General features: G+C 43.3%; 1 protein-coding gene and 1 non-coding gene across 2 annotated transcripts in view; both read right to left on the reverse strand.

The window, feature by feature from the left end:
• The window catches only part of MB21D2 (Mab-21 domain containing 2), a 114,927-nt gene that overhangs the window by 27,959 nt on the left and 61,178 nt on the right, over positions 1-25,790 (reverse strand). The window lies entirely within an intron of this gene.
• LOC115524351 lies at positions 14,966-15,170 on the reverse strand. Its single transcript, XR_003972054.1, has one exon. It is a non-coding gene; the product is annotated as a small nucleolar RNA SNORA73 family (small nucleolar RNA).

Raw genomic sequence — 25,790 nt, forward strand, 5'->3', positions numbered from 1 at the left:
AGAGAGAGAGTCTCAAGCAGGCTCCACATGGTCAGTGCAGAGCCTGACCGGGGTTTGAACTCATGCACCATGAGATCATGACCTGAACTGAAATCAAGAGTCAGATGCTTAATGATTGAGCCACCCAGGTGCCCCTGTAATTTGATTCTAAACAAATACATATCCCTCTTATTGCTAAATGTGAGGCCACCAAGAGGCATCATTAATAGGAAGCCAATAGATGCTTATTGCACATGCCCCAAGCATGCTTAAATAGTATCAATCCAAAGGAAAATAGGGAGTGGTGAATCTGCTTAAATTCTTCATTCTTAATAGGAGTTGTTTTCAGATGTGGTTGAAAAGAAGAACCTGTGATACCCTGGAGAGTGGCTTCTACTGCTTCACTGTAATTTGGGGTTTCTCTTCAAAATAAGCTTCAATAGAAAAGGTATTTAGGACACCAATTTTTTTAAATTGTTTTTTTTTTTAACGTTTATTTATTTTTGAGACAGAGAGAGACAGAGCATGAATGCGGGGAGGGTCAGAGAGAGAGGGAGACACAGAATCAGAAGCAGTCTCCACGTTCTGAGCTGTCAGCACAGAGCCCGACGTGGGGCTCGAACTCACGGAGCACGAGATCATGACCTAAGCTGAAGTCGGATGCTTAACCGACTGAGCCACCCAGGCGCCCCTAGGACACCAATTTTGATTGCATGGTGGGATGATTAAAATGGGATTCTGCCAACTAACTTTATTACTCCTGCACTTTTAAATACCCACCTAGAAGTTATCCCAACAGACAGAAGGGCAAATGCAAATGACCAGGCTTTGTAAACAATCCTAGGTAGGTAGGTGTTACCAGGGTGACTGTGAGGCCACACGAGTGATCTGAAAGAGCCTGGCCATTCCTATTGAGCTGGTGACTCTCCCTGTGGCCAAGAGCAGGTCACTTTACCTTTCACGGCTTTTCCTTCTCTGGGTGCACAACGAAAGGAAACATCCCATCGCTTACATTCATCCATCTCAAAAGTACATGGGTCCTTAGAACTTCTAGTCTAACCACTGCATTTGGCATTCAGGAGAAGTGAAGGCCAAAGAGGCACCGCTAGTAGCTAAAACTCACAAAGCTAGTGAGTGTCAGGGTCATGACTAGAACAACACTTCCAAATTCTTAAACCAGTGCTCTCATGCCCAGGTTTAAGAGTCAAGTGCTACCAGACAGAGGTGGTGAAACACGCTATAAGTGTAGACATAAATCCTTTACAGGACAGCCTGATCATCATACGAATGCCAACAACTGGCTGACATTTGATTTCTATAGTTTCTACTAAACAGATATGATAGAATATGATAACATAATATGTTAGATTTTTGATACATTTACAAGCTAGTATAGTATTTGTTCACAGTTAAATCTGCATTTTTATGCATATTATTTTCACACTGAATATTCTGAGCTCTGGTTTATTTATAGGTGGCCTGAACCAAGCACATTTAAAATAAAGAAAATCAAGATTACCTGCAAAGAAATTCCGCTTAGAACAGCTTTAATTTTAATTAATGCCATAATACCAAAAAAAAAAAAAAAGATCCAATTTGCTTTAAAAATATTGAGTAAATCAATGTCTGATAATCTCTAAAATTACTTGCAGCTGGAGAATTCCTAACTGCATCTACTCACAGCTTAACAAAATGCATTTCTCCAAGATAAATCTACTCTTCTGAGAGCTGGAGAGAAGGAAAAAGATTATTCTTGGCTGGCTTGGACTTTCGTATATCTAATTACGAATTTTGTAATTCGTATGTGTAAAAGGTTAATTTTGAAAGCCCATGCCAACCCATTTTATTCAAACTGATTTCTCGCTTTGAATAAATTAACAGATTCAAAGGATGAGAAAATATAAAAATCCTGGAAGTAATAACAAATACTTCCACGAGAAGGCTATCCCACAGATAGCCTATGAATCAATCTTTCGTCCAAAAAGACAAAAATCACTGAACCTCCTCTCTAGGCTGCTATGTTTACTAGGAATTTGTTTCTGTGGGAACTCTGTCAGTAAAAGTAGCAATGTCTTGTGCTGGCAGCATACCCAGTTTCATCAAGAGAATCCTGGACAGTAAGAATAGGGTCAGCTCACTGAGGGACTTAAATCCCGAAGGAAGAACTTAAGATTTCATCCTGTAAAACCACGGCATCCACCTTCCCCTCAGACTGCAAACTTGCTCAGTGTAAGAACAATGTTCCATGGTACTTAAGGCCCTCATTATAAAAGTTCAATGAACATTTGTTGGATTAAAGAAGAAACAATAAATTACTAATGAATGTCAGGAGGTGTAATAAGACTTCAAGTAACTTGGCAAAAACTATGAGGGAAAGCTGGAGTTTGTTGTCAAAGTGGGAAAGAGTAGAGTATGGGAGAAAGCTTTCTAGTCAAGGTAGTATCTTGAGTTAACCTCCAAACAAAGAAGGTGGTTTGGGGATGTGGGTGAGTTTTAGAGTTACTTCTGCTATTAAACTATCTGAATTCTGGAAAAAAAATTAACTTTTCTAGTTAAAACTTTTCTAGTTTTGCTTCATGTATAAAATGATTAGAGACAACTTTTAAAAGATTTTCAACTCTAGTATGATTAAAATAGCTGATGTTCATAAAGATGTGATTGAGTTTAATAAGTAGTCCACAGACTCCTTATTTAAGGAGGAAATTACAAAATAAATATATAATGTTTATATATATAAATATATAATGTTTATTTTTGAGAAAGAGACACAGAGTGTAAGTGGGGGAAGAGCAGAGAAAGAGGGAAACACAGAACCTGAAGCAGGTTCCAGGCTCTGAGCTGTCAGCACAGAGTCCAATGCGGGGCTCGAACCCACGAACCTTAAGATCAGGCCCTGAGCTGAAGTCAGATGCTTTACCAAGTGAGCCACTCAGGCGCCCCTAAAGGAAATATTTTTAAGATTTTTTGTTTAAAAATTTTAACCTTTTATAACATCAGCCTTGACTGTTACCCCTTCTCCAAAAGTCATTCTTTTATCTATGTTGTGTTCCCACATCAAGCCATGCCTGTGTTTTATGACATTCCCATAAACCCCTTCTAGAAACTACATAGAGAAAAGATGCTCAAAAAGTCCTGGGAGGACACAGAAGAAAGTCCATCCAAACACGTCCTCCCAATCTTCGCCTTCTTATTTCAGGAGCAACTTAAAATATTACTGCTCCGAATAGCTTTCCACGATGATGTCCAACTTAGGGACCTTCGTGGGTGCTTTGATACTGCTGTGCGCACCCCCAGCATGTCTCTGACCTGCTCTACTTACTCACCTGTCTCGCTATTGCAATGTAAACTCCTGAGAGAAGGGGCCCAGTGGTGCCCTGGCCTACTTTCCACTCTATTACTAGTTCCTAGCACAGTAACTGGCACCCAGTAAGCATCCCAAGTGCTTTTTGAATGAAGAAGATGAATGGGAAAACAGAGGCTTGGATAAATGTGTGTGGGGGGAATGCAATTCATTTCAGGCAAATTCTCTTGCCAAGGAAGTAAAAAAATGGAGCGTGTAAGGGACCTCAGAGATCATCTGGTCCAACCCCCTCATTTTCCAGAAGCCAAGGAATCTTGGCAAACTGCCCCATGAAATAGAAAAGGAAACATGCAAAAGAGTATTAGGAAAAGCAAACATTCTCTCTAATAAATGAGGATACCAGCCTACACAATCTGCGAGTAGAACTTAAATCATTGAAAAAAAAAATTAATGGTGCTAATTTTATTTCGCCTTTATTAGTGCCTTCAGTGAGTCCACCTATTCCCTAGCCGTGTCAAGCCTACATCATACAGGCTCAATTACTTAGTATGTAGATCAGACAAGGTTCTCCCTTGTCTCCCTCCTGCATTTCTCCAGCCTTTCAACGCTCATTAGCACCTCCAACAGAAGGCTGAGGAAATGAAACTCCAATTTATCAATGTCAACTGTTGAACCAGCAAATTGCATCAATCCCGCCCCCACATGGAAGTGTTTGGACAATTCTGAATCAACAAGATGTTGGCAGCTGTGTTCCTATGGTTCAGTAATTGCATTGTTTCCTACTGTGCTCTACGGGTTGTGAAATGAATTTATTAAATAACCAACACAAAGGGAATGTGGTGTGGGCTAGTGGAAACAGCTCTGGGCTGGTGTTGGGATTCTGTCTTAATAGTCTCCCACTTTGACCACCAGCCTTGACAATAGTTTTTCTGGTCCTCAGGCTCCTAAAATCACTTAAGAAGGTAATTCTACCCTGGGTAGTAGAGAAATCTAGGGTACCTAAAATATCCTGTGCTTTTCACTCCACATACAGATTTAACATTGATCGTATTCTCTCTATATAGGAACCTAGTATGCTTACTTTCAGCCCACATTATGGCCTTTGTGTATAAGATCCATGACACTAAATGGTATACCATGCTTGATGAATCCGTTAAGCCCAACTGGCCACTTCACACTGGAAGACAATGGTTAGGAAAGGAAATTGAGCCCAGGCACATGAAGCGTATAATGGTGGAATTTAAACACCCAATTCTATGGTCTTTGGCAAGTTTGCCAATTGGTATTTTGCCAGTTGTCTTAGGTTATTAAAACTTGTTGGTGGTTTGTAAATCTAGGCCGATGTTGGCTGTGTGACGGACTGAGAAAAGTTTTCAAATGAAGATGGAAAACTTATCTGGTATGTTATTCCAGCTACAAAGGAAGAAAAACAGATAAGCTTAATAAAATCAGCCCTTTTCAGTAACTCTTAAGCCAGCCTCTAAATCTTAGAAGGCAGGCAGGGTTTGAGAGTACAGAGAATGTCTGCAGAGGGTCACCCTGCCAAGAAGCAGGTGGAAAGTCTCCCTACCTCTCTGGTTTTTAGCTGGGCCCTAGATAGTGCAAAGTCTTTTGGGTTGTTGGAGTATTCTCCCTGGACAAAAAGGCTAAGGGGAGGACACGTTCTCTTCAACTGGGAGTTTGACCCTGACTCGGGGTCCAAATTTTGGCCTCAACGGTCTTCCTATTCTTTCTTAAAAAGCAAATAATAGGGGCGCCTGGGTGGCTCAGTCGGTTAAGCGTCCGACTTCAGCTCAGGTCATGATCTCGCAGTCCGTGAGTCCGAGCCCCGCGTCGGGCTCTGGGCTGATGGCTTGGAGCCTGGAGCCTGCTTCCAATTCTGTGTCTCCCTCTCTCTCTGCCCCTCCCCTGTTCATGCTCTCTGTCTCAAAAATAAATAAAAACGGTAAAAAAAAAATTTTAATAATAAAAAGCAAATAATAATTAATAATTATGCTTTCTCTCAAACTAAGAAGCAGAATTTCATTTCCTCCCAATCTCCCTACCCAATTATTTTATAAACAGGGCTCAATTAAGATCCACCATCATTTACTGAGATCTACACACAGCCCAGTGGTTCTGGCCAGGTGGTAGATCATTTGCAGGCAGATTATTTACCGTAGGCTGATCATCTCCACAAGGGGGATAAGGACTGTTAAGGTTTAGGATAATGTATGTAAAGCACATGGCCTAGTGATGAATGCACTAGACAAGTCTATCACAGCCAGACTAGATACTGTATTTACCATTCTCTGATTTAAACCTCATAAAACCCCTGTGAGGTAGGAATTATGGTCATTATCTTACAGACAGAGAAGTTAAGTGGCTACTCAAGGACATGAAGTTAGAAAGGAAAAGATTTAGGAACTAAAATCAGGTCTGGCTTTACTCCAAATCCCACCTGCTTTCTGCAACAAGATGTTGGTGTGAATCTCTAGGATATTTTGTTCTTCCTGGAGTGACTGGGCAGCAATGTCCTAAAAGGCATGATTCCAGATAAATTAACTTCCTGTTTTGTCTGTTCTCCCTCTTTCCCAAAAAAAAGTGGAATGGAATATGTATATAGAGGCTTATTCCTGGAGTTTTACACTCTCGGATGCTGGCTACATACAAATTTACTCTTTTTTTCTAATTACTCTGGCCAAACTGCAGGTCGACAGCCTGAAGAGCAGTGCAGTAGAGGTCAAGTTTTGAAAAGTCACCCATGATGCCACACTGAGAGCTGGGGATGAGCACTCCTGGCCTAGCTACAATGTGCTGTGGTCTAAGACAGGAGGCCAAAGTTCCAGCTCACTTCTGCCTCAGGACTGGGGGCCGAGAAACCTGTATTCTCAATTCATATCTGCTGGAGCAAGTCATTTCCTCATCTGGGACAAGTTTCCCCATCTGGAAAATGGTGGGTTTGGGCTGGCCGATATATTTCTTAAAGTCATGTTTCCTGAGGTATAACTTATAGACAATAAAATTCATCCCTCTGAAAGATACAGTTTGATGAGTTAGACAAAGGTCTACAGTTTTATAACTATAGCCACAATTAAGACACAGAAGATTTCCACCACCCCCCAAAATTTCCTCATGCCCCTTTGTAGTCAAGCCCATTCCTAAACCCCGGGCATTTGTCCCTATAGTTTTGTCATTTCCTGTCTGGCACATACATGACAAAGAATGTAGCCTTCCATGGCTGTCTTTCACTTAGCCTGACACTTTTAACATTCATCCATGTCGTTGAATTCATCAAATCAATAGCTTGCTCCTCTCATGGCATCCCTTTCATGGACAGGACATTTTGTTTATCCACTCAACAGCTGACACACATTTGGGTTGTTTCTAGTTTTTTGCTAACACGAATAAAACTTGCAAACATCTGTGTCCAGGCCTTTGTGTGGACATACTTTCCTTTTCTCTCACATAAATACTCAGGAGCGTGACAGCTGTGCTATTTGTTAAGTGTATGTGTTTATCTTTCTTATAAAGTGTCACACTGTTTTCCAAAGTGGCTGTACCATGTTTCATTCCCACCAGCCATGTGTGGACTGGTTGGTTTTTAACAGGTAGCTCCAGATAATGACTGAGATTTCTATCTATGTCCCATTAATGTGTGGACTCTTCTTCTCATGAAATGCATCTCAGTGCTCGCCCACAGCACCAAGGACAGATGCCAAGTATGTATGTGAACTCAGTGTTGAGAGCCCTTCCAGCTTCAGTAGTCTATCATTCTGTTGCCTTCCCTAGACATCTTATTCTGCAATGGTGGGCACCAAGTAGCAGCTTTAGGCTGAAACCAGGTTGAGACAGACTGCAAAACTACTACTGACTAGCTATATAAGCATATCTCACAGGCTTGTCTTCCTCTTCTGCAAACTGGGGGCGATGATTACCTACCTCTCAGGTTGTTGGAAGCTTAATGGTGTACGTGCTTCGCACACAGTAAGTGCTGAGTAAACAGCAGTTTTCAGCTTCTACAGTTACAGACTGGCATGGCGGATAAGGAAGTGGTAGGTGATAAACTTGAACCCCTTCCCAAGGTCCCCGGCAACCACTAGAATGTGAAAATGGAGGCCCCTGTGTTTCATCACAAGGCTCAAGGTCACTCTTACCTGTTAGGATGGTTTATTCACTCCTCTATTCATTTATAATATAGGCATGTATGTGTGATATTACATAGAGAGATGAACAAAAATGACACAGCCCCTCTCTTGCTGAGCTTACAGTCTAATATGCTCCTCTTAAATGATGTGTAGAAAGACACAAGGCAGAAAGTTTGCCGTGGGCAAGAAGAAAGGCAGAGGGCCAGCATTCTAGATCACAGCAAAGTAGCTTAAAGTAGGAGCACTTAGGGGACTTCACCTCTGATTTTCATCTTGTTCAGGGAAATATATTGTGAGTCTAGAGTTTTCCTGAGTGCTAGCTGATGTGTGTGTATGTAAGAGGGAGAAGGGAGAGGGGAGAGGGGAGAGGCAAAAAAGGAGGATGAACAATCTACCAATGGGCATCTGAGCTCTGAATAATGCATTGACACGTTTCATTTTAAGCACTGTTTGTGTTCCATCCCACACCCCCCAACCCCCCTCGAGCTAATTACCTCGCCATTTTGAGCACCCAGCTGTTGCTGTCTGAAACCTGACCTTCACTGTGAAGAAGCTCACAGCTGCAGTGAGCTGCCTACCTAATAATTCAGGGGTTCTTATCGGCTTCATACCTCTCCTTCCCTCAACCAGCATGGTGAAACAGGCTGGTTTCCCTAGTTCCTTCTCCCCAAACCATCTGTCTCTCTGCCAAAATGAGAGGAGGAGGGCCAGAAGCAAGGGGATTATACAGGAGCCAGTCAGAATGCAGGATCTCAGGCTGCCTTAAGACCTACTGGATCAGGGTTTGTTTTAACAGGAGACCCAGAAAATTTGTAGGCACGTTAAAATTTCACAGGTGCCAGAATGGGGCATAAATCCCAAAGAGTTTTTATCCATTCAATTTGAGAACCTGACCTAAGAATACGAGAGGGCCAAGCTGATCAGGCAGGACAGAGTGATATTGGAAAACCAGTGTGGTGTGAAGGAAACAGCCAGCCCCCATGGAGCCTCCCTTCCTGATATTCGTGCCCTTGTGCACTCCCTTCGAACAGAGTCAGGTCTGTGTGGCAAACTGCATGTGTAAGAGTGACATTACGCAACTTTGGAAGTGAGGTCATAAAAGGCATTTAACATTTTCCTGCCTTGGTCCTTTGGATCACTTACTCTGGGGGAAGCTAGTCACCATGGTGTGGGCACCTGGAAGAACTTGTGGAGAGGCCCACGTGGAAATGAACTGAGGCTTCCCCCCCCATGTCAGCACCAACTGGCCAACCAAGTGAGTGAGCCAGCCTGTAAGTGGAACCTCCAGCCCCAGTCAAGGTTGCAGATGACTGTACAACCAATGTCAAATCTGCACCTTCATGAGAGGCCCTAAGCCAGAAGACCCCAGCCAAGCCAATCCTACATGCCTGGCCCCAAGAAGCTGTGTGAGATCATCCATGTCCGATGCTGTTTTAAGCCACTAAGTTTGGGGATAATTGGTTACTCAGGCATACATAACTACAGCAAGGATAGAGAGTGGGGTCTGACACTGGGCTCCCCCAACTGGCAGTGGATTTCCTCGGTCACCTCACCCTCTCGGTGTCTCTGATGCCTCATCTGTAAAAGGAACAGCTACAGATGATCTGATCTCTGACACCTTTGAGTATAAAGTTGACACTACGATTTTATATATCACTAAGACAAAGCGTCACCAAATTCACACCCGCTCGATTCTAAAATGCAGACTAATTTTAGAGATGTAGAACTGTGGGGAAACATGCATCTTAAAAAGGACAAAATACAGTGTTATACTTGCTCTGCCCGCCACGTGGACACGTTAGAAGGATGGATGGTGTAACAGATGAGAAGGCGCCCGGAGGGAACTCTTGGACAGCATCCTGAAGCACCACGGCTTGAGAAAGGGAAATGACATTATGGTTCCAGACCAGCTAATTAAACTGGCTTCATCACCTCACTTGCCTCAGGCTCCTATCACAATTTATGCTCAAAATGACTGTTACAAAGCCCAACTGAGAGGAAAAAACCATCAAGGAAAACCATTTATGGCAGTGCTCCCTAAACTTGCTTGAGCATTAAGAAATCACCTCGTATATTTGTTAAATATACACCCAGGCCCCTTGCTACAGACTTTGATTCAGCAAATCTGGAGCAGGCATTGGATCTATATTTTAACAAGGGCCCCAGGCCGTTCTCAGGAACACACAGGTTTTAAAACACTGAAACACAGTAATACCCATCCACTTACTGGTATTTTTCCTTGCATTGAATCATAATAGAAAACTACAAACCTGGACTGCCTTAGCTATGTCCCCAAATAAAAAAAACAAAAACAAAAACAAAAACAAAAAAATGCCTTCAACCCAGTATAAGATTTTACTGAAGGTCAATGTAAAAAAGCTGTCTCATCAAGGAGAGTTTGCCATTGGCTGGGAAGCTTATGGAAGCTATGGAAAATACTATTCTTCAATGTTTACAGTATGAAAATCAGCATAATAAATATACTAAAGACTGTATCTCCTGACAGGCTGACCTGTTTCCTTTTTTATCAGTCAATGCAAGTTGCTAGGCAACCATATTTCCTTTTTTTGCTTAGACTGCCAGGAATCTTTCACCTAAAATTCATGCCTCAAAACAATAACAATATTAACAATAGTTACATACCTTGATCAAAGAAATTAAACAAACAACAACAAAAAAAACAAAACAGAACTTCTTGTGACATTTGGCTTTGTCCTGTATTGTAATGGTCATCATGTTACACTCAGGTCTTTTTTTGAGAACTTCCAGTCCTTTTGGAAGGTAGGATTTTATTTTATTTTATTTTATTTTATTTTATTTTATTTTATTTTTAAAGTTTATTTATTTAAGGGGGGTGGGCAGAGAGAGAGGGGGAAGATCCCAACCAGGTTATATGCTGTCAGCACAGAGCCTAACACAGGGCTGGAACCCATGAACCGTGAGATCATAACCTGAGTCGAAATTAAGAGTCGGATGCTTAACCGAATGAGCCACTCAGGTGCCCCGGAAGGGAACAAATTTTAAAATCAATACTGTCAGTTTTGTTTTTTTTCTGTTTCTCACCACATTTAGACTAAGCAACCACAACTCAATATCCAGCAACACTTCAAGTTGCGAGGGTTTTCTCCTCTCATGCCAGTCTCTTGGACAGCTTTTAAAACACCGCAGGAATGCTAACTGTATCCTGGCAAGGAGACTCTGTTCAAGCCAAATATTTAAGAGAATAAACAGAAAATAATTTTAGAGCATCTCTAAAAAAGTCTTCTTGTCTTTCTCTGGTGGATAACAGAATATTCTGACAATCTGACCCAACTAGGGAAGCATATAAAGCCATTAAGATCCTTCCCTACAAAAACGAAATGAAACAAAACCCCCCCAAAACCAAAATGAAAACAAAGAAAACCCTGCACTTCATCTTTAAACATCTTACTTGTGTGCCTTCAGTTTTGCAACAGAAATTCATCCTTGACCTGAACTTCCAAATATCCCACAAACAATAATTAAGTCGCTCGAACCCTGCTGTGTAAAGGGCATTTTCTGACAGATGGGAAACCAAGCCAGAGCACAGGAAAAATTTGCACTCTTCCCGAGCCTCATGCAGTAAGGAGATTAGAGGCAAGGATTTCCATAACCATTCCTGGAAACTGGGGTGCACATAGAATCTCAAAAGGGCATGCCTACTGTGACACATTATTGCCCCAGTGAAGATGTCCAGTCTCCAAGAATCGTTTCCCACCTTCTGACTGCCCAGGCTGACTTCCCCGTTTTCTGCTGAAAGGTCTTTTTCTCTGTGAAGTCCTCCAGACTGCCATCCTCCTCCCACCGGGGCTAATCCCACGGTCATCCGTCTTCCCGTGACACCCACAACACAACACCACAATCGGCTGTCTCCTCTGTTGGTCTCTGCTGCTGGATCCAGCTGCTTGAGGTCAATGATCCCAGTTAATTCACCTTTGAATCGCAGGGCCAATCAGATTACCCGGTACACAGTAGGTGCTTGGGCAATCTGTGTGAATGAAAGAATCTAGTTCAGGGACTCTGGGGTAACCTCAGATTCTCTCATTCATGCAAATAAGGGCATAAGGCCCAAAGAAGTGAGGTGATTTTTCCCAAAGTCACACCAGAAAAGGAAAGAGGACACACAAAAACCCAAAATCTTTCCTTGCCAACCTGTTGTTTTCCATTATGCCTCCTTCAGGTACATGCCCTTCCCTCTGTGTGATCCTGGTCTCCTGTCACCACAGCTCAGGCCTTCTGGCTTAGCCTCCCCCTCCCCCACCATTTCTCAGCCCAGAATGAGGTTCCCAGGGACGCCTTCCAGCCTGGGGCAGGCTCCTTGCTTATCTGCTCCTGAATCTCCCAGAATCACGTTCGTTTCTTTTGGAAAGTGTAGCCCAACTTGCAGTTTTCCTTTCAAACGTGAAATTATTTTATGAAGGCCTATCTTTCTCACTACAATAACAGGGCATGTCTTTGTTGTTGTTGTTCACTGCTCGGTCGCTAGTGGCTAGCACAGGATGCCTCACTAAAATATTTGTTGAATGAATAAATCATTTTGGAACTCTCTGAAAATAGGCAGTGGGTCTGTGGTGCAAATATTGTCTCATGAACAGCAGACATACAATAAAAGGGGCAGATCATTCTGGCACAATATTAAAAAATATCTCTATTTTTACACTCAGATAATTCACTTTATAAATAAGTAGCCAGTCCTTAAACACAGATGTCCCTGTTTCAGATTCTGGGAAAAGCTGGCAGCCTTTCTCTCAGTAGGCTAACAAGGGTACATGCTAGATATTTTATCATGGGAGTAAGACAAATGGGGACCACCAATATGATGCTCACAGAATTTCTTTCCCAGGACAAATTGAGATGTCTGTTGAATTATGTAAACCATTGTTTTCTATCACAGGAAGAGATACCTGACAGGATTATTCTTATTTGATATACCCATGGTCTTCAAAAAATTTCTTTAAAAAAAAATTTTTTTTTAACGTATATTTTTGTGAGAGAGAGAAAAAGATGAGTGGGAAGGGGCAGAGAGAGAGGCAGACACAGAATCCGAAGCAGGCTCCAGGCTCTGAGCTGTCAGCACAGAGCCCAATGCAGGGCTCGAACTCACAAGCTGTGAGATTGAGATCTGAGCAGAAGTCAGACGCTCAACTGACTGAGCCACCCAGGCGCCCCTAAAAAATTTCTTAAAAGTATACAACCAATATTTGCAAATTTTATTCCACTTAACCCAGAGAAAGTGCCAGGTCACATCTCTGAATCTCAAACCACTTATGGACTCCAGAAAAGAAATGATAGCAATTGGATGTAATCTCTTAAAACATTTCAACAGTCTGTTGGTTTCTAAAAGTTTTAGACACCAAAAATTGTTTCTAGTCCTAACTCTGGAATTAAACTAAAGAGTTAAATGGATCACTTCTATTATTGTTTCTGGCTATTTTTCACCTGTTTAACTATAAAGAAAAACTCTGCCAATTTATAGATATACTACCCTTGATCCTATAACTCATGGTGAGAAAACTGCCCTCCTTTGGGAGAGCAAGAAGAAAGTGTTGAAAAAGCCCTCTCCCTCAACAAAAAGCTTTTGATTACAGAACGTCACTATTTTGGGAATGTTCTTAGCACATCCCGGTGAAGTACCATCATATCCTCTCCTCCTTGGAGCTTGGAAAAATGTCATACCACTCCTAAGTTGGGGTGTCTCAGAGGTGTTGGAGTGAGGCAACATTGAGGTCAGAAACTATGGTTATATACTCTGATTTGTCTTTGAGCAGATGTAATTGAGTTATAAATCGAGACCTAATTATAAACATAGTGCAACCCCTCTCTAGCCCTCCACTTCTTTTAATATTAAATAGGGGCATTATTTGAAGGTCTCCTTTATTGCTAGCATTCTGTGACTTTAACTTTGACTCTACTGAACTCCAGAGATAATCTCAGAACTTTTCTCTGGAAAAGTGGGGAAACGACCAGATGCCTCAAGGGGGCTGATTCTATCTGTTCTACCTCTGCTATAGATACCCAACACTGCCCCACATCTACCCCCAGCCAGTGCTTCACAATGGATCTCTAATAATTGTGAAGGTAATCTGGATGCTTGTTATGGGCTGAATTGTATTCCCCCCAATTCGCTGTTCTGAAGCTCTAACCCCCAGTATCTCCAAATGGGACTATATTTAAAGATGGGGCCTTTAAAGAAATGATTAAGTTAAAATGACACCATTAGGGTGGGTCCTAATCCAATTTGTCTTGTGTCCTTATAAGAAGAGGAAGTGGGTGGGGCACCTGGGTGGCTCAGTCACTTGGGTGTCCAACTCTTAGTTTCTGCTCAGGTCATGATCTCAAGGTTGGTGAGTTCAAGCCCTACCCATATCGGGCTCTGAACTAACAGTGCCTCCTGTGTGCCCTCTCTCTCAAAAATAAATAAATAAACAGTTAAAAAAAAAGAGAAGAAATTGGACAAAGAGACATGAGGAACTCATGTACAGAGAGGAAAGGCCATGTGAGGATACAGTGAGAAGAAAGGCATCTGCAAGACAGGGAGCGAGGTCTCAGGAGAAACTAAACCTGCTGACACCTTGATCTTGGATTCCCAGCTTCCAATACTGTGAGGAAATAAATCTGTTGTTGAAGCCACCCAGTCTGTGATATTTCATTAGAGCACCCCTAGTCAACTAATACAGTGCTGATTGATTCACTGCTTTAGATAACAACTTGGATCACAGATGTGTCTACATCTCTCCTTTGTCTAATGGGAAGACTTGAGTTCTAAAGCAGGAAAGTGACTTTTCCAAGGTCACATACTTGCGTGGTACCAGAAGAGACTTCAGATCGATCAAAGCTCATGGGGGAAATAGGAACACTCAACACCCACCCCCAACCCCCAGACTTTTTCTCTTTAAAAAATGCAGATCACAGGGGTGTCTGGGTGGCTGAGCATTCAACTTTGGCTCAGGTCATGTCTCGTGGTTCACAAGTTCGGGCCCGGTATCGGGGCTCTGTGCTGACAGCTCAGAGCCTGGAGCCTGCTTCAGATTCTATGTCTCCCTCTCTCTCTGCCTCTCCCCCACTTGGACACTGTCTCCCTCTCTCTCAAAAATAAAATAAAACATTAAAAAATTTTTAAAAAATGCAGATCAGGGGCGCCTGGATGGCTCAGTTGGTTGAACGTCCGACTTCAGCTAAGGTCATGATCTCGCCATTCCCGAGTTTGAGCCCTGCATTGGGCTCTGTGCAGACAGCTCAGAGCCTACAGCCTGTTTCAAATTCTATGTCTTCCTCTCTCTCTCTCTCTCTGCCCCTCCTCGACTCACGCTCTCTCTCAAAAACAAATAAAAAAAACAAACAAAACAAAAAAAAATGCAGATCATACAACAAACATTGACACTTGACAGAGACATCCAGATGGTATACATCACAGAAGTTATACCCAGTATTTAGTCACGATGTCTGAAGAACTAATTTTATTTGTTTCTTTTGTTTGTTCTTTTTTTGAGGATCAGAGTCCTATTTAGGAGCTTACTAAAAATTTACCTTTCCATATGCTAGATGTTGTCTGTGTGATTTACCTCCTCGGTCATCGTACACAGATCACCAAGAAACTGTAAGAATATACAGGTGCAGACTCAAGGTCCAGCTCTATCACCACCATTGTGGAAAAGCACTGTACATCACAGAACAGAGCCCCAGTCTCCTCTGTGGCACCTGGACAGTGCCCAGGGACAGTGACCTCCCAGGAGTGTCCACGTTGGATAAAGAAGTGATTTTATGTTAGGATTAGAATATTTCACCGAAGAACTAAGAACACGTCTTTAAAATACGCTCTGCTTGTGCCAGAACTCTGCCAGCATCTACTGAGTGGAGTGTGGGACTAGGACTTCTTCCTTCATTTTAGAAGGCCAACAAGTGTCCCCCAGAGTGCTCTCCATAGCTATCAATTCTCCTCTGTGCTCCTTCCTTTCCCAAAAGAGCCTCCTGAGATCTGTATACATGGGGAAACACTTAAACAGAAACATGCCTAATTTTGAGACTAATACCAGGCAGTAGACTCAACATTTGCATTGGAACCTCTTTTCTCTGTTCTTGGTCCCACGCGATGCCTGAACAGACAGTCTCGAGCCCTGGTCTGACGTGGGCTCCATGCCAAGCACACAATGGAGCTTGTAGGGGGCATCGAGCTGCAGATCTGACAACAGTTTTTCATTCCAAGGCATGCTCCCCTATCACGGAAGACGTTAAGATGAGGCCCTACAAGAGAACTAAACCAAATTAAATCTTCATGATCAGAACTGAAATAAGGGGAAAGTGTTCTAGTTCACTGGTTCCCAAACAGTACTCCTTGGACAAGCTCAGGCTGTCTACATCTGAATCCTCTCAAAGGGGTTTTTGGAAATGGAAATTCCAAAACCCTGTCCTTAGAATGTTCCATTTCATGGGCCCGTGTGGGGCCTTCGATCGTGGGTTTTTAAATGATCCCCCAGTGATTATATCATTTGGAAAACACTCAAAACTGCTGTAGATTTTCTCAGAGTTGAAAGAAAACAACAGAGAAATAGCTGGTGTCTATAAATCACAGTTTGTATCATTGAGTCAGTATCATCAACGACGTGAAGCATAGGCCCGGAGCTCTTTGGGGTTCGTATCCTTTCATTTCTATATTACTTTGTGTGTTATTACATAACACAACACCCAGAACTTAAAACAAGCATTCCTTATCTTTCAGTTTCTGTAAAGTGGGAGTTTAGGCATGGTGGGGCTGGGTATTTCTAATGCAGGGTCTTTGGTGAGGCAGCTGTTAAGTAATTAACTGAAGGCTTGACTGGGGTTAAATAATCCATTTCCAAATTCTTGACCAGAGGCCTCAGTTTCTCACCACATGGGCATCTCCATAGGACATCCTAAGTGTCCTCATAACAGGGCAGCTAACTTCCCTTGGTGTGAGTGATCCAGTAGAGAGAGCAAGGAGGAAGCCATGGTGCCTTTTATATCTAGTCTCTAAAGACACACATTGTCATCTTTACTTTTTTCTACTTGTTAGAAATGGGTCATTAAGGCCAATCCACATCCAAGGAGAATAGGCTCCATCTTCTGAAGGGAATGTCAAAGATTCTGTGGGCATATTTTCAACTACCATGATTTCCAGTGTCTGTCAATGTCTGTCATATTCTGAGAATGGAATGGAAACTAGAAACACAAAAGCATCTACGGTCTTGACCTCATGAAATATGGGAGCAGGAATGAAAGAAAGAAGCAATAATAGAACCAAAAATATACGATTCCCCTTTTATGAAGTCAAGCTAGTGAATGCGCAGTTAAGTTAGGGACAGAGGCAGGGAAGTGTACTAAATTAGAAGTCAAAAAGGCTTGGGTTCTTGGGCGATAAAAAAAGCATTGGGTTTGAAATTCTGCTTTCCCAGTTTGAGCTAGTTACACCATTTAGTCACTGAGCTACTACTACCCTCTCTCTTTACAAAATGAACAGGACTTACTTCTTCATGGTGGTAAATGAGCGGACTTGGGGGCAGGGATGCTGTGAAGTCAAAGACAGAACCCATGCAGTACTGGGCAAATAGCTAATGGCTTTACATACTAATAACTATGATTGTCACCATGTTTGTTGTAAGTGAGGGTATATGTATCAGAGGGTAATGAGGTCAGCATGCCAGGTCGCTTAATTCCTTTTGCATATATCCTCTCTGGATTTGTGTACTTTCCCTCCAGGGGCAAAGCAACCCTTGGGTGCTAAGGAAATCCTATCAAAAGGGACACTCCTCTTCCTGCTCCAAACTGTGTTTTCTTTCTGATGTCTGGTCTTACCCGCGGCATTCCTAGGAATTATGTCTGGGTAGGCCCTGTAAAATGTACCTAAACTGACCAAAGCCACCTGACCAGGTAACTTCTCTCAAGGACTAATAATTGCTCCCCTGAAGTTTTAAATGCCCATTTATATTGGCAGGGGTGAGAGGAAGGAACTGCAAATAAATATGGACGTTTCTGGAAATATTTTGTGCTTGCAGGTATGTCTCCACATGAATATTTAAGTATTATTTGCATATAGATATAAGCGGACATGGAAACAAAATAGTGAGAGAGAATACTACCATCATCAGAATGGGAACTTCCTCAGAGCTCCAGAGAAAAGAATTTGACTCAGAGTACAGCTGCTCAACATAATGTCAATCTGGGGCACCTCGGTGGCTCAGTTGGTTGAGCATCCAACTTTGGCTCAGGTCATGATCTCATGGTTCACGAGTTCAAGCCCCACATCAGGCTCTCCTGTCAGCACGAACCTGCTTCAGATCCTTTGTCACACCCCCCTCTCTCTGCACCACCCCACTCGTGCTCTCTCTGTCTCTCAAAAATAAATAAACATTTGGGGCACCTGGGTGGCTCAGTCAGTTAAGTGGCAGACTTCAGCTCAAGTCATGATCTCACGGTTCACGAGTTCAAGCCCTGAGTCAGGCCTTGTGCTGACAGCTCAGAGCCTGGAGCCTGCTTCGGATTCTGTGCCTCCCTCTCTCTCTCTGTCCCTCCCCCGCTCAAGCTCTGTCTCTCTCTGTCTCAAAAATAAATAAACATTAAAAAAAATTAAAAATAATTGAATAAAAATTTAAAAAAAGAGAGAATGTCAATCTATGCAGAAAACAACTTATAACCACCTCAGAGTATGAAAGTGTCTAAGAAATCTCATTCCCAATTCTTTTTCAAATCCCTTTCTCATCCTCTCCTTCTCCCCAGTGTTTTTGGACTCTTTGAAGAGATCCAAGAAATTCCGCAATTTCGGGAAAATGCACTGTGGCGAGACATGTAATATTAAACCACCCTATGACCGTGACGGGGAAAAAAAAATAAACAATGAAAAAATACCCATGTAGAGATAAAAAAAAGAGCCTGAAAAACCAGTACTCAAAACTTTTCCAGGCCTAAGGGGTGGAGGACATACCTAAATCAAGAAAAAAAAAAAAAATGTATCTTCAGCCAGTAAGTCAAAAACCCAAAGGACCATTACTAGAATAAGTCTAAATGCCCCCTGCAGACATAAAAGATGATCATGAGAGGGAACACAAAGCTCGAGGTGTTCAAGTTTTAGAAAGCCACCTGTCGTGTTCCCCTTTTTGCAGAGAATAAAGGAAGAATGACTGAAATTAGAAACACTTGTACTCATTCCACATTTTGAAAGCCAACTATGGGGGCCAGAGTTTTGTTCAAAATGAAAAAGAAAATCAAAGCTCCTTTAATTCCACCACCATAACTCTGTGTTCGAAGGTACAGCAAGGACTTTCCTTTTCCTTTTTTTCCCTTTTTTTCTTTTCTTTCCTTCCCTTTCCTCCACCCCACCACCACACCAGGCTCCCTGTGGACGGAGTCATGGTATGTAGGACGATTTATCAGGAGATATTCCAATTTAAATTATGACTTAATCCTACAAAACCCAGAAGACCAAGAGTCTGTTCTCATTTTGTCTGAAACACATGAGCAAGGTTTTGTGATAGGCAGTGTCTTGTGTGTCTTGCGGTAGAAGGTAACAGGCGAGACTTCCTGGGATGACCACACAAGAAAAACCTGCTGAAATGTGACACTTGTACGGGCCTCTGAAGCTCCCTTGTTCGGTAGAACAGGCAGATAAATCAGGGGCTTCACTTAAACAATTGCTGAACAGATGAAAGCCCAGAAGATGAACTTTCAATTGGTTGGGACAATCTCTTAGAAACTTTTCCCGTCTTGGAATTGCTTTATACAAATACTTCCCTATACCGCTGGCTGCCCCCAAGTTGTTCCTCTAAATTATCACCAAAGCTGATAGACAGGATGCGGGTTGTAGCAAATATTTTACAGAAGTCATAATCAGCAAATCCTGTGTAAAATGAAAAACAAAACAAAACAAAAAACACCTAAGTTTTAGATCAGAAAAGACCTGGGAATGAATTCACAAATTCTGTCATATAGTAGCTGATTGACTTACATAACTAATACCTCTGGACCTTAGTTTCCTGCATCTGTTTTAATTAATTAGTTTTTAAAAAGCCCAACAGATTATTGTGAAGACGAACTAAGCAGCTCTGTGAAAAGCACTTTGAATGAAGTGTGGGAGCAACAGCAGTGAATGAGACCAGTCTCTGATCTCTAATCATCCCTGGGACTAGCTGGAAAAACAACATATACATGCAAAAAGACAGGGCAGGGGCGGTAACCAAAACCCAATGTGGTCCCCAATGACCTCACTTTCTGTTAGTCACATCTTCGAGCGGTCTTCTTCCACAATGTACCACGGTTGGTCAATGGGCCCAACAGAAGTGATGGGTTTTACTTCCAGGATTAGGTTACAAAAGGCACTGCAGCTGCCATCTTTGTTTGTCTTTCTGATCACTCACTTTGGATAAGCCAGCTGCTATGTCATTGAGCAGTCCTATGGAGAGGACTGAGTAGAGAAGGTCTGGGGTCTCTTGCCAAGAGCCCCGTGAGTGAGCCTAGAAGTGGATCCTCCACCCCAGTCAGATGGCTGCAGTTCTGACTGACAGCCAGACTACAACCTCAGGAAAAATCCTGAACCACAACCATCCACCTAAGTCACTTACGGATTCTTGACCTTCAGAAACTGTGGGAGACAATATATGTTTGTTGTTTTACATTGTACAGTAATCTGTTACACGGCACTAAATAACCAATACATTCGGCCACACTAAGAGCTGCAAGGTTTGGTAGAAGAAATCCCTGAAACCTGGGAGTTCTTAGTCACACAAGTAGGTTTTGAAGGGAGGATGAGTTTGTGAAGGGTGGGGGACTCCATACTGCAGACATGAATAATGCAGACACAGGGGCAGGGAAGTGTCAGCCAAGGGTTTTCTTCTGACTCGGGCAATGGAGTAAGGGTCCTTGAGCAAGGGGGTGACTAGGCAGTAACCAGGATTGGGAGATTTGACTGGTGGGCACGGACAACATAAACCCAGAAATTCACACAGGAGCCTTTTGTAATGATCCAGAGGAGGAAATAAAAAGCAGAACCAGAGAGCAGCTGAGGTAGGAATGGAGAACAAGAGGGATGTCGTGAACACGGTTCAGCATGTCAACCCTGGCCTCTCACAGCCGCCTGCCAGAGACCAAGGTTTCTGAATACTCACTCGTCCATTTAATCTGTGTGCATATTTAGTCACGTGCCTGAGGACAAAGCTACCACGGGACACATACTTCAGTCAAGGCGCCACCATTCATGTATATAACATGCTGTTCTGGTATACAATACATTGCCTACGAAATTAATGCCATAAATATTGTAGACATTATAGACACAGAATTAGAGTAAATGGGTAAGATCTGTTTTCCCTTAAATCACCTCAACCTCAAGAACTGACTCCAAATGACACTGTTATCTTTAATAAAGTCAAATACTAATAAAAGAGGACCCACTGTTGGAGTGATCCACAGGCCTTTCAAAAACAATCCTTCACAACAGTGGCAGGTCTGAGGAGGAAAGCACGGAGAAATGATATTGGTTTTATCAATCTTGTCTGGTCATCCTATGTAACAGGAGAAAAATCATCAAAATGCCAAAGGAGATTCAAAGCACATTTAGATTGTGGGATATCTGGGATCTCAGGGAAGTGGATGCCATCCAATTACTCAGAGGTTTTCGAAGCTGCCGCCCACGTTGGGTGCATTTAGGGCCATTCTAGTGAAATGGACAAAAGGGCCCTACTCTATGGCAGACGGTCCTCAATTAACAGTCTTAAGGGACTGGAGGAAAGGAAGTCACATGCCACTGGGGTGAAAAAAGCACACCCAGATGCACAAGGCTAGTGCCCACCTGGTTTGGTGCAAGTCCGACAGAGGATCAGTGGGCTCACACTCATTTCATTGCTAGGGAAACTGAGGCTGCTCTGGCCCAGGTCACACAGACTGGAGAGTAGATCAGGACTAGCATCCTGGTTTCTTGAACTCCAAGCCCAGCAGTCTTTCTGTTTCACGTGATCCCACAGTGGAAAGGAGGAAGATAAAGAAACAGTCTTCCAAAGAGTCTCCGATGAATGAACTGTGCTCAGAGATTTACTGATCCCATGCAGAAACAAAACCTGAGCCCTTTAACTCAGCAAATGTCAAGCATCTTCTACACACCCAGCAGTCTGCACAGTCCTGTGAGATAAGGATTGGTATGTGAGCTGAGGGAAGCAAGGATTGGGGCAGTCTAGCAGAGACAGAAAGTGGTCACAGCCGACTAACCAAAGGCTGACTATTGGGGGAAGGGGGAGCAGACCTAATGGAACAGGTGACATTCAAAGGCCAATTAGTGTCCTGATAGGGAGGCAGTGGCAAAGGCCATTCACAGAGCCTGGAAGACTGGCTCTGTGGTGGCCTGAGAGGGAGATTCCCGGGAGACCAGGTGCAAAGGGAGGCTCAAGCCAAGTTGAAGACGTTTGGGATTCCAAAAGAAATTTGAACCTTACCTTACAGACAGTGGGGAAACATGTATTCTTTTACTAAGGGAGTAACATGATTCAACCCTGGCCAAAAAAGTGGCTCAACCAGCCACTTCTGGAGCTTGCCAGAGGCTTGCCCGCCACTAAGTCAGCCCTTTTGGTGGAACTACAAAAGACAAACACTGAAAGCAAGCTCCTTCCTGTCTGAAAGCAAGCTCTTTCCTGTCTCCGGTATGTTGTAGCAGAACGCTGATCAGGCTTCCCATGAGGCAAGGTGATAAGAACCCAGCCTCAGTAGCCCGTGCTTCTCCTCCACCTGCTATGATGACCCAGGACTGTCACCACAGCCCAGGGGCCAGCTCTGCAACCGCATACCGTGCTGGCACTACAGAGATGCACCCTTCTCGGTTCAAAAGCAATAGAGGTAGGGACATTTGCTCATGAAAACTGGACTAGTTAAATTCACAGAAATATAAACATATCTCTGTTTGGGTGACACTAAAATCTGTCAGAGGAAGTATGTACATCATGCACATATAAACCAGAGCTGGTGAGGGAAGAAAGTGCTCTGGACATTGAAACAGAACACCATGGGGCGCCTGGGTGGCTCAGTTGGTTAAGCGTCCGACTTCGGCTCAGGTCATGATCTTGCGGTTCGTGAGTTCAAGCCCCGCGTCGGGCTCTGTGCTGACAGCTCAGAGCCTGGACCCTGTTTCAGATTCTGTGTCTCCCTCTCTCTCTCTGACCCTCCCCCGTTCATGCTCTGTCTCTCTCTGTCTCAAAAATAAAAATAAACGTTAAAAAAAAAAAAAAAAAGAAACAGAACACCTGTATTCCCATCCCGGCTCTGCCACTTAGCAGCTATTTTGCTTTCCTGAGCCTTGGTTCCCCCATCAGTAAAAGAGAAGTAAATACCACCCTCCTTGTCCACTGGTCAAGAAGACTATGGGAGAGAGGTGCCTACACAGTCCCCAGCCCAGGCTTGCCGGCAGCCACGGATGGCACCTTTCCAAGCATATCCTGGAACTTGCCTGCCATGTGTAGACTGAGTCCAAACCACCGGACTTGGGCCAGAGCACCTTGCTCTCCTGACTCCTTACAAACTGTGCTCACTTCATCTACTGATTATGAAACATGCTCTTCTGGACCAGAGCTGGATATCCACTCAATCCTGTTCCTTCTATGTCTGCCTCCCTTGGCCAGGACCCTACACCAAAACCACCTGAATGGCTTCCTCCCCCCACCCAGCCAGGCCTTCTCGCTTACCTCATTCCTGCCTCTGTGGTAATCCGGCCTGGATACACAATGCCCATGAACGTTCAAGTTTATTTTTATTTTACTTTCAGCCTTTTAGGAGGGAATGAGTTTAGACAGTTCGTCTCCCTGCAGCACTCCATACCTTCCCCTCTCCTTCCTTTTCACAAACTGACGGATGGGTAAATTAGCAGATGATGCCACATAGCTATCGTGATGCCAAAGCTCTAGATGCAATCCCCAAACACAGGTGAGGGAGGTAAACAACATGGCACCACCCACCTCTGTTTACAAGCAGATCTCTGCCTTCCCCCCACCCCCATCATTTCTCCCCTCTGGCAAATGGAGCCAACAAAACCCACTGAGCGAGATCAGGTGGAGTCCGAGGACACCCCTACACTGTGCTCCCAATTTCCAACAGGTTGGGAACTCCAGAGGGAGATGAGATGCGTCAAAACCCTTCCCCCCAACAGGACCCCTTCCCCACATTAACTCCCATGGCCAATCCCAGCCTGTTCCTTCACAAGGACACCATTCTTACCCACCACATTTTGCCTGAAAAAGAGAAAGCTGAATAAGCAAAGAGCCTCTCTTTGATCTGTAGGAGAAAGTCCACTTCTAAGCCTCCCCTCTATCAACCAGGCAGCTGGCAGCCTCTCTCCTTATTTCCTCCAAAGGAATGCCAACAAGACGAAAGCTCTGGCCAGTCAGTTCCCACTTGGAACTTTTACAATTGGTGATTAACAGCCTCTTAAATAAGAATGATCCTCTACTCACTATAGACTTGGCTGCTAAGTAAATCTGATTCAAAATTAAAAGAAACACATGTATTCATTGTCCCATTTTCTTGGGAAGCTCGAAGTTGCAGACTAAGTGATGAAGAAGCATAAAGAATTGTGGCAGAAGGATCATAGGGTGACCAGCACACATTCTTCAAATGACATAATTTACTGAGTAAGGTTTTCTCCTTTTGTATTTAAGAGCCAAGGAAAAAGAAACTGCAACCACTTTCATCAGTTACGAGTCACAGGAAGAACAATGCACCATCCCTAACTCAGGCAAATGGTCTTGGCATCCAAAAAGACTCTCTTGTCCCGGTACGGAGTCACTGGTGATCTTTGTGGTAGAGCCCATCTTGCATCAATAATCACGACTGCCATTTGCAGCACATTTCCTCTCCATCCCCTGCCTTGGTGGGCATCCACATCTATGCTCCAGTCATAATAAATTTCTACCACAGGACAGGAGGGTGGCAAAGGTGAGGAAATTCTAGGCCTCCTTAGTCCATAATTCATATCTCAGCTGTTAGTGTTTCTTCACCCTGTCAGGTTGATAATCTCTGCCATCCACTCCCCCCACCATCCCCACCCCCCAAGCACTGTGAAGGCCTCACTGGAAGGACGTGTCAAATTTCACTCTGGTCACTCCCTTTGCCCTCCACCAGAGGCTTCAAACAAGTAGTACACAAGAGTCCACATCCGCATTATAGTCTAAAATAATGCCTTTAGCCAAATCATTATAAAGATCTCATTGAATACCCAACCTTCAACTGTCTGAATTATACCGTAATCATAGCCATCACCTAATTCTATCAGTTATGTTATAAAACTTATAGCATATCTTAGTACTTCATAAGTCTTTCTCCCATGCACATTTGATATGCATATAACCACTGTAATAGAAGCAATAGTAAAGACATTAAAAAACAGTATTTATTAAGTACTTACTAGATGCCAGGCTTAGAGCACTTCATACATATTATTTCAGTAGATTTTCCTAATAATCCTATGGCATAGGCTGTTTTGGCATTTTATTATTTTTTCAATGTTTATTTATTTTTGAGAGGGACAGAGTGAGAGTGAATGGGGGAGGGACAGAGAGAGAGGGAGACAGAGAATCCGAAGCAGGCTCCAGGCTCTGAGCTGTCAGCAAATGATACAAACCGCGAGATCATGACCTGAGCTGAAGTCAGACACTCAACCGACTGAGCCACTCGGACACCCCGGTTTTGTTTCATTTTTATATCTAATTACCTGGTACGCTTCTCCTTCTTTCTCACCCTCCCCCTGCCACCCCCACCCCCGCCACACCACAATCACATGCTCGGGTCAATGTGCTCACGTGCATAGAGACAAATCCACACCACTGATCCCCCTCCTCATCCACCCACAGTATTACCCCTGATAGAACTCAGAGATTTGGAACCCCAGACAAATCTCTTTTGATTGGAAACACACCAAAAATACCCTGAACAAAGAGGTCATGCAGTTTCATTTAAAACCGGAGAAATAGCCATCATTTGACCAAGCTGCATTCAGGACACTGCTGGAAAGGGATCCCTAAGATAACAAAGCCAGGGACCATCTATCACTTCTGCTCCATATATCATAACCTTTAAGTCTGTGGTCTTCTTGGGACTTAACCATGTTTACTTTTCTATCATACCTGCAGCAAGATGTAACAGTGTGGCACAAGCCCAGACAGGTGTATGCATGGGCACCTTGACTCCTGCAAACATTTTATTAAATGCCAATGGATTTTTCTCAATGTAAATTTATTTCAGATCCCCCAGATGATCTGGTTTCCGGGTTCCCTGAACCCTTTTATTTGGAGGTAGCAATTACAGCCCAGTTGGAGAAGACTAACCACCACATGGAGACAGACACTCTGGAAATACCCTGAAAGGAGCCACTCCTGAGTCTTTAT

The sequence above is a fragment of the Lynx canadensis genome, chromosome C2 (assembly GCF_007474595.2).
Source record: "Lynx canadensis isolate LIC74 chromosome C2, mLynCan4.pri.v2, whole genome shotgun sequence".
Lineage (NCBI taxonomy): Eukaryota > Metazoa > Chordata > Mammalia > Carnivora > Felidae > Lynx > Lynx canadensis.